The sequence below is a fragment of the Narcine bancroftii genome, chromosome 1 (assembly GCF_036971445.1).
Source record: "Narcine bancroftii isolate sNarBan1 chromosome 1, sNarBan1.hap1, whole genome shotgun sequence".
Taxonomy (NCBI): Eukaryota; Metazoa; Chordata; class Chondrichthyes; order Torpediniformes; family Narcinidae; genus Narcine; species Narcine bancroftii.
Genome location: NC_091469.1, coordinates 129,273,377 through 129,288,415, shown reverse-complemented (window position 1 = coordinate 129,288,415; position 15,039 = coordinate 129,273,377). Strand labels below are relative to the sequence as shown.

Genomic DNA, 15,039 nt, shown 5'->3' with positions numbered 1-15,039 from the left:
CATCACGTTCAATCTCCATAATACAATTTTGGAAACCAACGTCCCAGTTGCTCTTCAGCACCAAATAGAGAGAGGGAGAGAGAGAAAAAAATTGCAGTTGCTGAAAATCTGCAATCAAACAAAACCTTGTGTCTCTTGCAACATTTTGGGGGGTGACACTTTGCAACGTGATCTGGCAGCAACAGAGGTCAGAACAAAAGCAAACGGAATCTAACTGGGCCTCAAGGTAAATCAAAGAGTCTGGTTTGAAGTGCATATTCAGTCTTGCAACAAACTTTTCCCCCCCTCCCCGGGCACTTTGACGACACTCTCCAGCCGACACCACGGTGACACCCTTAAGCGAGTGGGCCCACCTCACGTTCCTTCCACGCAGCCGAGACAGTGAAAAGTAAACACGCACGAAAATGAAACTTTGCGAGCTGGAGGTGGAAGGAGGGGCCCGTTCCCCCGCAGCCGCTGCTGGATTGGGTTGGCAGTGGATGGACGGCGAGGTGCGCGCGCTGCTGGCTGGCTGCCGGAGCTGTCAATCAGGGCGCTGCCGCGGGTGAAGTGCGGCCACTGGACCGAGCTGGCGCTGCTCCTCTCTCTGTGCATCCCTCTCGCTCTCACTGTGCACCCCCCCCCCCCCCCCCCCCAATCTCTCCGGTCAGCGTGCTCTGTCTGCTGGCTGTCTGGAGAGGACGCAGCCATTGGTAGTGTCTGCATTCCCCACCTCCCTTCCCAAAGCGGAATTATTTTTCAGGGCTCTGGAGAGTTTGGTGCACGCAGATCGGCTTGGAGCGGCGAGCTGACATTGTCTGCATCGTTAGCGGAGAGAGAGAGAGAGAGCGAGCGACTTCATTTCGGATGGATTTGGGTGCGGCGACCGTTCCTCTGTTACTGTAAGAAAGGAGAATTTACTTAAAATAACAGTGGCCTGGGAAGTGGGGGGGGGGGGGGGGGGGAGAAGGGGAGCAGTCCTTTCTCAGACCACAGGGGAAGGGACATCCCCCCTCCCCCTCCTCCTCCTCCTTATTGCAGACCACAGGGGAAGGGACATCCCCCCTCCCCCTCCTCCTCCTCCTTATTGCAGTCTTTTACTACTTGCGCGTTGGGAATACTCTGGATTGGCCGCGGTTTCCTTCTCTGAAAGTCGTGTCACCCCCCCCCCTCCTTCTCCTCCTCCTCCTCCTCTTCTCCACCTCCTCCTCCTCCCCGGCGTCTCTAAACTGACCAGAAAAAAAAGTGGGGAGGGGGAAGGGGAGGATTTGGTTGTCTCACAATTTTAATTAAAAAAAACCCTTGGCAACTTCTGCCCACAAAGCCATGGAGTTGGAGTTCCTCAGCGCGGGGTTTTCTGCCTTGCTCTTCACCACCACCCTTCCTCATTGAAATAGTTTCCCCTTCCTTTATTGTTTCACCCCCCCCCCTCCCTCCCATCATCATTAACCCCACCCCGAGCGGGTGACTGCGACTTGTTGTCGACTGCCGGTTAAAGTTGAAAGCCGATGAAGGACGAGGCTTCCTGGAACAGTGGTGAAGAAAGGTAAAAGAGAGAGAGAGTGTGAGTGAAGAAAGGTAAGAGAGAGAGAGTGAAGAAAGGTAAAAGAGAGAGTGAAGAAAGGTAAAAGAGAGAGAGTGAAGAAAGGTAAAAGAGAGAGTGAAGAAAGGTAAAAGAGAGAGTGAAGAAAGGTCAAAGAGAGAGTGAAGAAAGGTAAGAGAGAGAGTGAGTGAAGAAAGGTAAGAGAGAGAGTGAGTGAAGAAAGGTAAAAGAGAGAGAGTGAAGAAAGGTAAAAGAGAGAGAGTGAAGAAAGGTAAAAGAGAGAGAGTGAAGAAAGGTAGAGAGAGAGAGTGAAGAAAGGTAGAGAGAGAGAGTGAAGAAAGGTAGAGAGAGAGAGTGAAGAAAGGTAGAGAGAGAGAGTGAAGAAAGGTAAAAGAGAGAGAGAGAGTGAAGAAAGGTAAAAGAGAGAGAGAGTGAAGAAAGGTAGAGAGAGTGAGTGAAGAAAGGTAGAGAGAGTGAGTGAAGAAAGGTAGAGAGAGTGAGTGAAGAAAGGTAGAGAGAGTGAGTGAAGAAAGGTAGAGAGAGTGAGTGAAGAAAGGTAGAGAGAGTGAGTGAAGAAAGGTAGAGAGAGTGAGTGAAGAAAGGTAGAGAGAGTGAGTGAAGAAAGGTAGAGAGAGTGAGTGAAGAAAGGTAAAAGAGAGAGTGAGTGAAGAAAGGTAAGAGAGAGAGTGAGTGAAGAAAGGTAAAAGAGAGAGTGAGTGAAGAAAGGTAAGAGAGAGAGTGAGTGAAGAAAGGTAAAAGAGAGAGTGAGTGAAGAAAGGTAAAAGAGAGAGTGAGTGAAGAAAGGTTAAAGAGAGAGTGAGTGAAGAAAGGTAAGAGAGAGAGTGAGTGAAGAAAGATAAGAGAGAGAGTGAGTGAAGAAAGGTAAGAGAGAGAGTGAGTGAAGAAAGGTAAGAGAGAGAGTGAGTGAAGAAAGGTAAGAGAGAGAGTGAGTGAAGAAAGGTAAGAGAGAGAGTGAGTGAAGAAAGGTAAGAGAGAGAGTGAGTGAAGAAAGGTAAGAGAGAGAGTGAGTGAAGAAAGGTAAAAGAGAGAGAGTGAAGAAAGGTAGAGAGTGAATGAAGAAAGGTAGAGAGTGAATGAAGAAAGGTAGAGAGTGAATGAAGAAAGGTAGAGAGTGAATGAAGAAAGGTAGAGAGTGAATGAAGAAAGGTAGAGAGTGAATGAAGAAAGGTAGAGAGTGAATGAAGAAAGGTAGAGGGTGAATGAAGAAAGGTAGAGGGTGAATGAAGAAAGGTAGAGGGTGAATGAAGAAAGGTAGAGGGTGAATGAAGAAAGGTAGAGGGTGAATGAAGAAAGGTAGAGGGTGAATGAAGAAAGGTAGAGGGTGAATGAAGAAAGGTAGAGGGTGAATGAAGAAAGGTAGAGGGTGAATGAAGAAAGGTAGAGGGTGAATGAAGAAAGGTAGAGGGTGAATGAAGAAAGGTAGAGGGTGAATGAAGAAAGGTAGAGGGTGAATGAAGAAAGGTAGAGGGTGAATGAAGAAAGGTAGAGGGTGAATGAAGAAAGGTAGAGGGTGAATGAAGAAAGGTAGAGGGTGAATGAAGAAAGGTAGAGGGTGAATGAAGAAAGGTAGAGGGTGAATGAAGAAAGGTAGAGGGTGAATGAAGAAAGGTAGAGGGTGAATGAAGAAAGGTAGAGGGTGAATGAAGAAAGGTAGAGGGTGAATGAAGAAAGGTAGAGGGTGAATGAAGAAAGGTAGAGGGTGAATGAAGAAAGGTAGAGGGTGAATGAAGAAAGGTAGAGGGTGAATGAAGAAAGGTAGAGGGTGAATGAAGAAAGGTAGAGTGAATGAAGAAAGGTAGAGAGTGAGTGAAGAAAGGTAGAGAGTGAGTGAAGAAAGGTAGAGAGTGAGTGAAGAAAGGTAGAGAGTGAGTGAAGAAAGGTAGAGAGTGAGTGAAGAAAGGTAGAGAGAGAGTGAGTGAAGAAAGGTGAGAGAGAGAGAGAGTGAGTGAAGAAAGGTGAGAGAGAGAGAGAGTGAGTGAAGAAAGGTGAGAGAGTGAGTGAAGAAAGGTGAGAGAGTGAGTGAAGAAAGGTGAGAGAGTGAGTGAAGAAAGGTGAGAGAGTGAGTGAAGAAAGGTGAGAGAGTGAGTGAAGAAAGGTGAGAGAGTGAGTGAAGAAAGGTGAGAGAGTGAGTGAAGAAAGGTGAGAGAGTGAGTGAAGAAAGGTGAGAGAGTGAGTGAAGAAAGGTGAGAGAGTGAGTGAAGAAAGGTGAGAGAGTGAGTGAAGAAAGGTGAGAGAGTGAGTGAAGAAAGGTGAGAGAGTGAGTGAAGAAAGGTGAGAGAGTGAGTGAAGAAAGGTGAGAGAGTGAGTGAAGAAAGGTGAGAGAGTGAGTGAAGAAAGGTGAGAGAGTGAGTGAAGAAAGGTGAGAGAGTGAGTGAAGAAAGGTGAGAGAGTGAGTGAAGAAAGGTGAGAGAGTGAGTGAAGAAAGGTGAGAGAGTGAGTGAAGAAAGGTGAGAGAGTGAGTGAAGAAAGGTGAGAGAGTGAGTGAAGAAAGGTGAGAGAGTGAGTGAAGAAAGGTGAGAGAGTGAGTGAAGAAAGGTGAGAGAGTGAGTGAAGAAAGGTGAGAGAGTGAGTGAAGAAAGGTGAGAGAGTGAGTGAAGAAAGGTGAGAGAGTGAGTGAAGAAAGGTGAGAGAGTGAGTGAAGAAAGGTGAGAGAGTGAGTGAAGAAAGGTGAGAGAGTGAGTGAAGAAAGGTGAGAGAGTGAGTGAAGAAAGGTGAGAGAGTGAGTGAAGAAAGGTGAGAGAGTGAGTGAAGAAAGGTGAGAGAGTGAGTGAAGAAAGGTGAGAGAGTGAGTGAAGAAAGGTGAGAGAGTGAGTGAAGAAAGGTGAGAGAGTGAGTGAAGAAAGGTGAGAGAGTGAGTGAAGAAAGGTGAGAGAGTGAGTGAAGAAAGGTGAGAGAGTGAGTGAAGAAAGGTGAGAGAGTGAGTGAAGAAAGGTGAGAGAGTGAGTGAAGAAAGGTGAGAGAGTGAGTGAAGAAAGGTGAGAGAGTGAGTGAAGAAAGGTGAGAGAGTGAGTGAAGAAAGGTGAGAGAGTGAGTGAAGAAAGGTGAGAGAGTGAGTGAAGAAAGGTGAGAGAGTGAGTGAAGAAAGGTGAGAGAGTGAGTGAAGAAAGGTGAGAGAGTGAGTGAAGAAAGGTGAGAGAGTGAGTGAAGAAAGGTGAGAGAGTGAGTGAAGAAAGGTGAGAGAGTGAGTGAAGAAAGGTGAGAGAGTGAGTGAAGAAAGGTGAGAGAGTGAGTGAAGAAAGGTGAGAGAGTGAGTGAAGAAAGGTGAGAGAGTGAGTGAAGAAAGGTGAGAGAGTGAGTGAAGAAAGGTGAGAGAGTGAGTGAAGAAAGGTGAGAGAGTGAGTGAAGAAAGGTGAGAGAGTGAGTGAAGAAAGGTGAGAGAGTGAGTGAAGAAAGGTGAGAGAGTGAGTGAAGAAAGGTGAGAGAGTGAGTGAAGAAAGGTGAGAGAGTGAGTGAAGAAAGGTGAGAGAGTGAGTGAAGAAAGGTGAGAGAGTGAGTGAAGAAAGGTGAGAGAGTGAGTGAAGAAAGGTGAGAGAGTGAGTGAAGAAAGGTGAGAGAGTGAGTGAAGAAAGGTGAGAGAGTGAGTGAAGAAAGGTGAGAGAGTGAGTGAAGAAAGGTGAGAGAGTGAGTGAAGAAAGGTGAGAGAGTGAGTGAAGAAAGGTGAGAGAGTGAGTGAAGAAAGGTGAGAGAGTGAGTGAAGAAAGGTGAGAGAGTGAGTGAAGAAAGGTGAGAGAGTGAGTGAAGAAAGGTGAGAGAGTGAGTGAAGAAAGGTGAGAGAGTGAGTGAAGAAAGGTGAGAGAGTGAGTGAAGAAAGGTGAGAGAGTGAGTGAAGAAAGGTGAGAGAGTGAGTGAAGAAAGGTGAGAGAGTGAGTGAAGAAAGGTGAGAGAGTGAGTGAAGAAAGGTGAGAGAGTGAGTGAAGAAAGGTGAGAGAGTGAGTGAAGAAAGGTGAGAGAGTGAGTGAAGAAAGGTGAGAGAGTGAGTGAAGAAAGGTGAGAGAGTGAGTGAAGAAAGGTGAGAGAGTGAGAGAGAACCTGGTTTGGAGACGTGTTTTGTGCAAGAGGCCTGGCCCCTGTGATGAGGGAAACTTGGGGTTTGAAAGGATTTAAAACATCACCCTCTGCTAGAGAAAATGCCTATGGGTTTTTAATTTCGAAAGTCGAGAAGGAAGTTGAGTGTTTTAAAAAAAAAAATTAAATATCTAGGAGTTGAAACTGCTCAAGGTCTAAACACATCTTGCAGAGATCCCTTTGTTTAACTCAGGCCCTTGTGAGTCGGCGCTGCTGTGTTCACAGCAACGGGGTTGAAAGATTAGTGCTGCTTTATTTACTTATTTGGATAATTAGTTTAGCCTCAAAATGTTAACGTGATTTAACAACCTCCCCCCTCCCAATAGAGCTCGTCTTTCCCATACAGAGCCTTGACCTAATTTTCTACGCCGTTTGCCCACCCTAGATATCTAATGGTTGAAATATTCAAATGAAGTTGCAGATTGCATCTGCTTCAGCAGAGGAGGAAGTTTGGTTGGAGAAATGGGGGAGACCATTTCAAGGTTATGCCTGCACTTCGACTCTCAGGTGAAGTTTGTCCTGAATGTACTTCCAGCTAATGTAAGGTCACAAGATGTAATCGCTGAGAACCTCCTGTTATGTCCAGATGTATTACATTTCTCCGAAATTTGATGGTTTCGTCGTTTCTATGATGCTGCTTTTTTGTTGTTGTTGCTTTGGATAGAATTCCAGAGCTGTGTGTTGTGTACACTCTATAATTTGTGCTTGAGACAACGCATCATTAGAGAGTCCCTGCAAATCCACTTACCTTTGGAATTGTCGAGTACTTGTATTATTAGTGAGTGGGTGGATGGAGAGAGAGGTGGGGATGAGAGGTTGCAGGGCATTGAAAATGCACAGCGACTTTGGCAGTTGAAATATCACTGTCCTTCCGTGTTCATGTGAAGAGCAAAACTTTTAACCAAAGCATCCTGATTTCAGGGGTGCAATTGCTTGTACTGTATCTTGTATCCTGCAAAAGTTAGCATTTGACCTAGGATTCACAACATTAAAAGATTTGGATTTTTTTAACTAATCCAAATAAAAGTGAACAAGAGCCTTGTTGAACCTTATTCCTCCTTGGAGAAATAGTATGTTCATGACTTGAGTAGTTACATGAAGTTCTAAATTATTTCTGAAGATTGTATCCCAATCACTCGCAGCTCTTCTCTTAATTCACCTGCCACCTAAGTTGCCACCAGGATGTGATATTGAATCCAGAAGCTGATCTCGAAGAAACTGACTTTAGGAGAGCAGATGGGAAAGATTTTTTCACATGGCTCAATTTTTACATGCTTTAGAGCAAATCAAATAGAATAGCAACACGTTAAAGAAATTGGATCCATATTTGAAAAGGAGAAAGAACATGGAAGGGGTACCGATCGATCTTTCCAAAAAATAAAGTATGGTGAAGTGAGCAATCATTTTGTGCAATGGTACCAGTAACTGTGAGCTCGTAAACCAGGGGGTTGTGAGTTCATTCCTTACTGGGGCCTAATTTCTGTGAGGGGCGCTGGACAAAATAGCGACTCTGTCCACCTTGCGGTAGACAAAGTAGAATATCATGTAATTCTACATTTAGAATGTAACATACATGACAATAATGGGACCTTTAATGTTGCATTTAACTTTGGTTCAGAGAGTAACCTTGGTAGTTCATTTAATTTGTTTTTTTTAAATGGCTGTTGAAGTAACTGCATAGCCAAGCTGAAGAGGTGACAAGTGAATGACAATGACTTAATATTGATAAGTAATCCAAGTGGATTAATGAGATCAGGGTGTAGACATTGTTTTCATGAAATTCAAGACTTTTGACAAGATTCTGAATGGTTAGTTGGTCTGGGACATTAGATCACTTGGGATCTAGGTTGATCTCGCCAATTGGATACAAACTTGGTAGTGACAGGATGCTTTCCACATTTGAAGCCTGTGGTGTGCCACAGGGATCGAAGCTGGGTGCTGTGTTGCCTTTCTTCTAAATTAGTGCTTTTAGATGAGAATATAAGTAGCATGGTTAGTCATTTTGTGGATGACACCAACATTGGTGATGTAATGGACAGTAAAGGCTACCTAAAGATTGAGATGGATGGGAAAGTGAACCAAGGAATTGAAGAAGAAAATTACCTTGGATAAATGTGAGATGTTGCATTTTGGTAGTTTTCAGAACATTTCCAGTAAATTGGCATGGCCCCGAGGACTGTTGTAGAACACAAACCTTGGAATACAAATGCAAAGTTCCTTGAAAGTGGTAACTCAGGGTGGTGAAAGTAAGTTTTTGCTTGCCTTCTATGCACAAAGAATAGAGTACAAGAGTTGGGGTGTTACGTTACAGTTGTTCAACATGCCAGTGAGACTGCACTTGAAGTGCTGTGTCCTCTATCCTTCAGCAGGTTGTTGTTGAGTTGCAAAGGGTGCAGAAGACATTTGTAACTTAAGTTGTAAAGAGAGGCTGTTTTCACTCCAGGTAGGAGGCTGAGGAGTGACCTTGCAGTGCTTTATAAAAAGCAGAGGATGTAGCTAAAGTGGGTGGTCCACAGTCAGAGAATTTAAAAATCCTAGATTTGAGGGGAAAGATTAGAAAGGAAGCTGAGGGTAACCACCTTCAGGTAGAGTGGTTGGTATCTGGAATGAGCAGGCAGAGGAAATGGTAGAAGTGAGTACAATCACAATGTAAATGATGTCTAGACTGGTGCATGGCTAGGAAAGAGAAATACATATAGGGGGGAAAAAAAGGCAAATGGGACCAGCTTATGCCAGTACTTTAGATGGTGTGGATGAGTTTCCATGTTATATAAACTCTTAAGTTATTGACTAATTGGAGGTTCTAACCATGTACAGTGTCTATCTTGATGCAAACCAATCCAGCTAGGCAACTTCATCTTCTTGTATCACCATACTTGGGTATTGTGTTTATTATGTGGTTTGTTAATTTGTAAACTATCAAATTGTCTCTGGGAGTAATAACTGGCTGAATCTTTCATACCAATGAAAGCTTGGAGCCATGTCCAATTTAATTTGATAGCCAGCCAGGTATTGATACTTGAGACCATTAATGATTGACCAGGAAGACTGGCCTCTTTGGTCTACCTGGAGGGGTTAAGGAGGGGGCACTATAACCTATAATTTTCTTAATTTGTTGTCACGTGACTCATCAGTCAATCTCCTAAGAAGCAAATGATCCCAGTAAGTTATAATATCTGAATGAATAATGTTCTGGATAAGTAGTCCATACAAATATAAATTCCAAGCCTATTATTATAAACATTGAAGTTAAATGAATCTGAATATTTGCAGTGTGATACTGGCGGACTAACAATAGTGCTATTTAAGATTGGCAGTTGAGTCACCTATATTTACCAGTGGGAGGGGCATGTTTTTTATTTCTTTGCAAAACAACAAGCAGTATGTGATTAAAGCCACTGCTGTAATTCATTGCTCAGTTTATTACAAGGTGAACAAAGAGCAGGAAGGTATCTGCTTGCACCCTTCAGGACACTGGCTAGTTATATCCTTCTCTAACTTGAATTGTTTAGCTTCTGCTGCAGCCTGCTTATTGAAATAAGAAGTGACAGCGTGTAAAGGAAACTACAGACCAGCTAACCTCTTGGAATGTGATTGCTTGGAATTTAAGTAGGAAGTGGTAACAGGGCACTTAAAAAAATATTCTTGGGTGGAGTCAACATGGACTCCTAAAGTAATATTTGACAACTTCTTTGACAGTTTTGAGGATGTAGAGAGCAGAATTGATGAGAGGAACTGGTGTGTTCAGTGACTTCAGATGGCTTGAATAAGCTGCCTCACAAGACGTTAGTCAATGTGTATTGGAAACTGACAAGTTTGATGCTGCCGTCTCTATTGTTCACCATGTGTATCAATGATTTGGGTGAGGAGATCAAATGCAATATGTTTAAGTTTGCAGCTGATTTTTCAAAATCTGCAGAAAGTTGTAAATTCTGAAAATGAAGCAAAAGGCTCCAGGACAAACATAGATCAAAAATGACACTTGGTGGATGGAATGTAATTGAACAACACAGCACTGGAACTGGTTCTTCGGCCCACATTGTCCATGCTGAATCGGATGCCAAATTAAACTAATCCCATCTACCTGTACGCTGTCCGCATCACTCCTTTTAGATCTTCAGTGTTTGACTAAGTGCCTGTTAAGCATCGCAATTGTATGTTTTCCCCTTCCAGCAGCATCTTGCCACAAAATTACTTTAAAATGGTGGGGACTAAAAGGTGGCCTTGACCATCTTTTGTTGAGGATGGTGCAGTGATAAAGTAATTATCACTGCTGCTTCACAGGTTTTCAACCCAGGTTTGATGCTGATCTCGGGGTGCTTGTGTGGAGTTTGTATATTTTCCCCTTGTGACTGAGTTTCCTCCCAGATGCTATGATTTCCTCCCTGCATCCCGAAGGCAGCTGGCACATCAATCAGCTACTGTAAATTTCCCCTGATGAAATCAATGCATGTGAAAATGAATAGGTTGGGGGGGTGGGGGGTGGAGGGAGAGATTGTGGAGAAGAGATGGGTGGGACTAATAATCTCTGAGAGCTGGCATTGACTTTCTGGCATGAATGACTATCTTTTCAGTTTGACAACATGAAGAGGTTAAACTTGTAGAACAAAAGCATTTAAGTAGATAAATGGTTTGTAGCCTTTGTAAGAATATTTGAGTACAATATTAAAGGCTCCTGCTGCAGTTATAATAATGAGATTGTACATGTACATTCTTGCTGCAGCCAAAAATATACTTTTAAAGAAGAATTATAATGGTAAACTACTTTAAGGGCAGCTAGTGAGAGCCACAACTAAAAGTCTCGGTTCTTGGCTATGAAAATATGGAGGGAGGGCAGCAAATGTTCACCCGCTTAATTCCTAGGATGAAGTGAGGATTTATCCTTGGAGGAGAGGGTAACCAGACTGGGACTAAACTTGTGAAGTTTAAAACATTTGGAGGTGATCTCATTGTAATACAGAAAATCCTTATTTGGGTCAGTGCGGGAATGATATTTCCCCTGGCTGATGTTGAAAATCTGGTGGCACAGTCTTAAAAAGGCCAGCCAATCAGTACAGAATAGTTTAGAAACCCCTTCACCAAGCATGTAGTAAATCTTTGGAATTCTCTGTCCAAGAGGATTGAACCTGAAGTTGGACCATGCACCATGGTCTGGAGAAACACTGTTTCATCTGGCTGTATATTTTCAGTCAGGTGATGATAAACTTAAGTTGGTAAAGAAAGTGGTGCTAAAGATCAGCCAACTTATATTTTGAGCAGGGATGAAGGTTTAATGGAAACTTGTAGCAATTACTAATTTCCTCAAGCCATAAGTTACGTTTTTAGAAAAGTATGCTTTCAAATTGTAAGCTTTGTTGCGAACAGGTATTCCTACTGTTGTGGAAGTGACTTAATTCTGCAAAGGAAATAGTTTGTTACTTTGTATTGCTGGATAAAGTGGAAGGAGTTTTTGACCTTGCATATTGAGACTGTGTTCCAAATGGGAGGAAGGTGGCAGAGGAAAGATATTAATATTTTCAAACAAATTGTTTCAAGTTAATTTTTCATTTTAGCATAGTTGATGTTTTTGATGGAAAATTTTGTTAATGTACTTGACAAGCTTATTGTTTAAACTGGGTCTTGTGCAGGCTGCAAACAGTTTCCTATTAAGACCTTTAATGCCACAGTGTTTGTACAAAGAATGGAATTGTATTTATAATTGGACCAACTGTAATTTGCAACAGTTTTATATTTTGATTGAAGTTGTCACTTGACAAGCAAAACTTTATTTTGTCAGCATTTTGTTAACTTGCTAATAATTATATATTGTAAAACACTAGGAAAATAAAATCAACATTATTTCCCTAACATGAAAACAAATAAAATAATGTTACAAATTAAATACTGTAACTCCATTCTTCTATACTGCCATATATTAAATCGGAACTGCCAATATCAAGTTTCAAAATTGGAAATAGTTGACCATTTAATTGACCTGGCGTTCTGCAATATTCCATCTTGGCTCCCTTGTATGAGCTGTGAAGGACCTTGTTCTAAATGCCAGTTGAAAGACAAGTTGTGGATCTTCAGCAAGACAGGAGTTGTTTTATTCCAAAGGATAAATATTTATGCATGCCCATGATTGCTTTTAGTATTCCATGGCTTTAATAAGGAAAATATCCAAAATACCTGTTTGATATAATCAGTGGTAATATTACATTTTAATTGAAAATGGTTATGCTTTTTAAAGTAATGAAGTGGAAGATGGTTCCAGGCAAAAAAAATTTTGTCAACACTCAGCAGGTTAGGCAAAATATGTGCAAAGAAAAATTAATGTTTCAGGCCTGGGATTCCTTCCATTATTAAGCCCAATTGACCTCTAGTAGCAAACAAGTGGAATCGAACTGAACGCGTTATTTGGAGAAATGCTAGAGGAACTCAGCTGGTCTCGCAGCATCCATTGGAGGTAAGGAGGTATGACCACCGTTTCGGGCCTGAACCCCTTCTTCAAGCTGTAGGACCTGTTGAGTTCTTCAGGCATCTTTTTTTTCTCTACTACATCACAAAGTTTGTAGACTTTTGTGTTCCTCCTTGTCCTTAGCAATATTAAATTGCTGTTGCCTCATTTACAGACAAAGTGAACTGCCTGAATTTACATTTAATCAAGTTTATTGTCACATGTACCAGTGAGAGGGTTTGGTCCAGCTCATCAACCCATACTCAGTCCAGAGTGCAGTCTTGCAAAGAGATTTTGGATGAAATAATGTGAATGCTGCACACTGGAAGTAACAAAATGGAGGAACTATATTTGTAATGGTGGGTAATGAGAGATTTTGAAATGGATGTGTCATCTTAGCATTTTTTTTGCATGTCAAATCACTGTAGTTACAATTGCTGAAGTGAATGTAGTAATATTAGAATTTCAGACCAAGGCTAACTTAAAGTATTGCTGTGGAATTTTCATTGCTGATAAATGAAGAAAATTGATGAACTGGGTCTCTGCGTGAATGGAAAACAAAGGAAGGTTGGAATGTTGTACAAAGTAATCAATTTAAAGGTGGCTGAAAGCAGAAATGGCATTGTGGGTGTACATATGATTTATGGCTTCAGGATTGCTTTTGAAGCAGTTTTTTTTGTATAACGAAATGTGATCCTTCCAAACAAGTGAAATTCTTCCATGCTCAAAAATGAACATAGAACAGCCCTTTGGCCCACGTGTCTGTGACAAACATGATGTCCAAATTAAATTAAAACTGCGGCTGGCATGTAATGGTTCTCTCTCCATTCCCTTCACATTAACATCTGTTTAGAAGCCTTTTAAATGCAACTATCTTATCCACTTCCACCACCAACCCTGATCACCTTTTCCAAGTATAAGGAGCAGGAATGTGCTGGGCTCTGGATATTTCAAAAAGGATGGGGGGGTGGGGTGGTGAGAAGCGGTGGGGAGTGGCTTTGCTGATCAGGGATGCTATCACAGCTGCAAAAGGACAGGGGTGAGGTAGTGGAGGGTTTGTCTACTGAATCTGTGAGCAAGTCCGGAAGAGAACTACACAGGGTGTATATTATTGATGCCCCAATATTTACAGGGATGTTCAGTAGATAGGAAGGCAGATTATAGAAAGGAGCAAACATAATAAGGTGGTTGCTATGGGTGATTTTAACTTTCCAAATATTGGCATCATTTTATAGAGTGAAGGGTCAGATGGAGATGTTTTCTGGAAGGCTTCCAGGCACAATATGTGGATAAGGCAACCAGAGGAGAGCCTATACTTGACCTGGTATTGGGAAATGAACCTGATCAGGTGTAAGATCTCTGTGGGGAAACATTTTGGACAAGCTAAATCACAATCCTTCACCATAGTGCTGGTAAAGGACAGGAATTGATGATCGGGGAAGGGGGAAAATGTGATGTGAGGCAGGAAATTGGGAGCATAAATTGGGATCAGATGCACTCTGGGAAATGTATAGGAAAAATCTGACAAATGATCAGGGAGCATTTGCATGCCAATCTGCACAAGTATATTCCATTGAGGTAGTGAAGTATTGGAATGGTGAAAGAACCTAGTGTGTAAGCGATTTAGAAATCTCATTAAGAAGAAAAATTTTGCACGTTTTAAGACGGGAACTGATAGAGCTGTAGAGAATTTCAAAATTGCCAGGAAAGGACTTGGAAGAGCTCTGTGTCCATGAGAAGGCCTTGGTGAACAGGTTTCAGGAAAACCTCAAGACATGGGAAAAACATGAGGATGAGAGGAGAAAGGATAGGATCCATCAGGGGTGACAGTGGAGTTGCTCAATTAATACTTTGCTTCTGTAATCACCAGCGAAAAGGACCTTGATAATTGTGAGGATGTCTTAAAGTAGATGAAACGGTTGAACATATTGACATTAAGAAAGAGGATGCGTGGAACTTCTCAAAAGTTAGATAAGTTGCCAGGACCAGATGAAGTTTACAAAAGGCTACTGTGGGAAGTGAGGGAGGAGACGACTGAGTCACTGCCAATTATGTTTGTATCATCACTATGGGAAGGAGAGGTATTGGAGGGTTGTAAATGTTCTCTTATTCAAGAAAGGAAGTAGACTAACCCAGGAAATTATAGACCAGTTAGTTGAACTTCAGGGATGGGCAAGCTATTGGTAAAGATCCTGAGAGATGGGATTTGCAAGCATTCAGAGTGGTACCATCTGATTGTGTATTCTCAACAGAGGAAGGTTGAGACTCATGAGCCTGATTGAATTCTTTGCCTGGCTTAAAATACCTAGAGTACAGAGAAAGATTGAAGAGGTTAGGACTTTATTTATTGGAACCTAGATGGTTGAGAGAGGATTTGATAGAGGTGTTTAAAATTATGAATGGAATAGATAGACTAGATACAAGTAGACTCTTTCCCCCTGAGAACAGGGGAGGGTGAAACAAGAGGACACAAGTTGAGGGTAAGGGGGGCAAAATTTTAGGAGAAACATTAGAGGATGCTTCTTCACTCAGAGAGTGGCGGCTGAATGGAATAATCTTCCAGAGGAAATAGTTGAGGCAGAGTTAATTCTTTCATTTAAGAGGGGGCTGGATATATACATGGATAGGAGGGGGTTAGAGGGTTATGGGTGGAGAATAGGTGGGGGATCTAGTGGAGTTGTTGAGTGAACCGCCATGGACTTGAAGGGATGAAATAGCCTGTTTCCATGCCATAAACTGTTACATGGTTATATGGTAACAAAGGACATTGATGAAGGTAGAACAGTGGATATAGTGTTTATAGATTTCAGTAGGCAGTTGATAAGGTTTGCCATGCAAGGCTCATTCAGAAAGTAAGGGGGCATGGAATCCAAGAAGGTTTTTCTTTGTGGATACAGGATAGACTTGCTTAGAGATGGTTCATATTCTGCATGGAGGCTGATGACCAGAGGTGCTCCACAAGGATCTGTTCTTGGACCCCCTCCTCTTCGTGATT

At 42.3% G+C, this 15,039-nt stretch overlaps 1 protein-coding gene across 3 annotated transcripts in view; it reads left to right on the top strand.

Annotated features, from left to right (window-relative positions):
- Positions 1 to 647: 647 nt before the first annotated feature.
- erbin (erbb2 interacting protein) overlaps positions 648 to 15,039 on the top strand; it is a 313,125-nt gene continuing 298,733 nt past the window's right edge. For 2 of the 3 annotated variants that reach the window (XM_069939183.1, XM_069939193.1), the window contains exon 1: positions 648 to 881. The gene's annotated coding sequence lies outside the window, so the exon portion shown is untranslated. Of the gene's footprint in view, positions 882 to 1,225; positions 1,526 to 15,039 lie in introns of those variants that run through there. The other variant, XM_069939201.1, reaches the window with a different exon arrangement.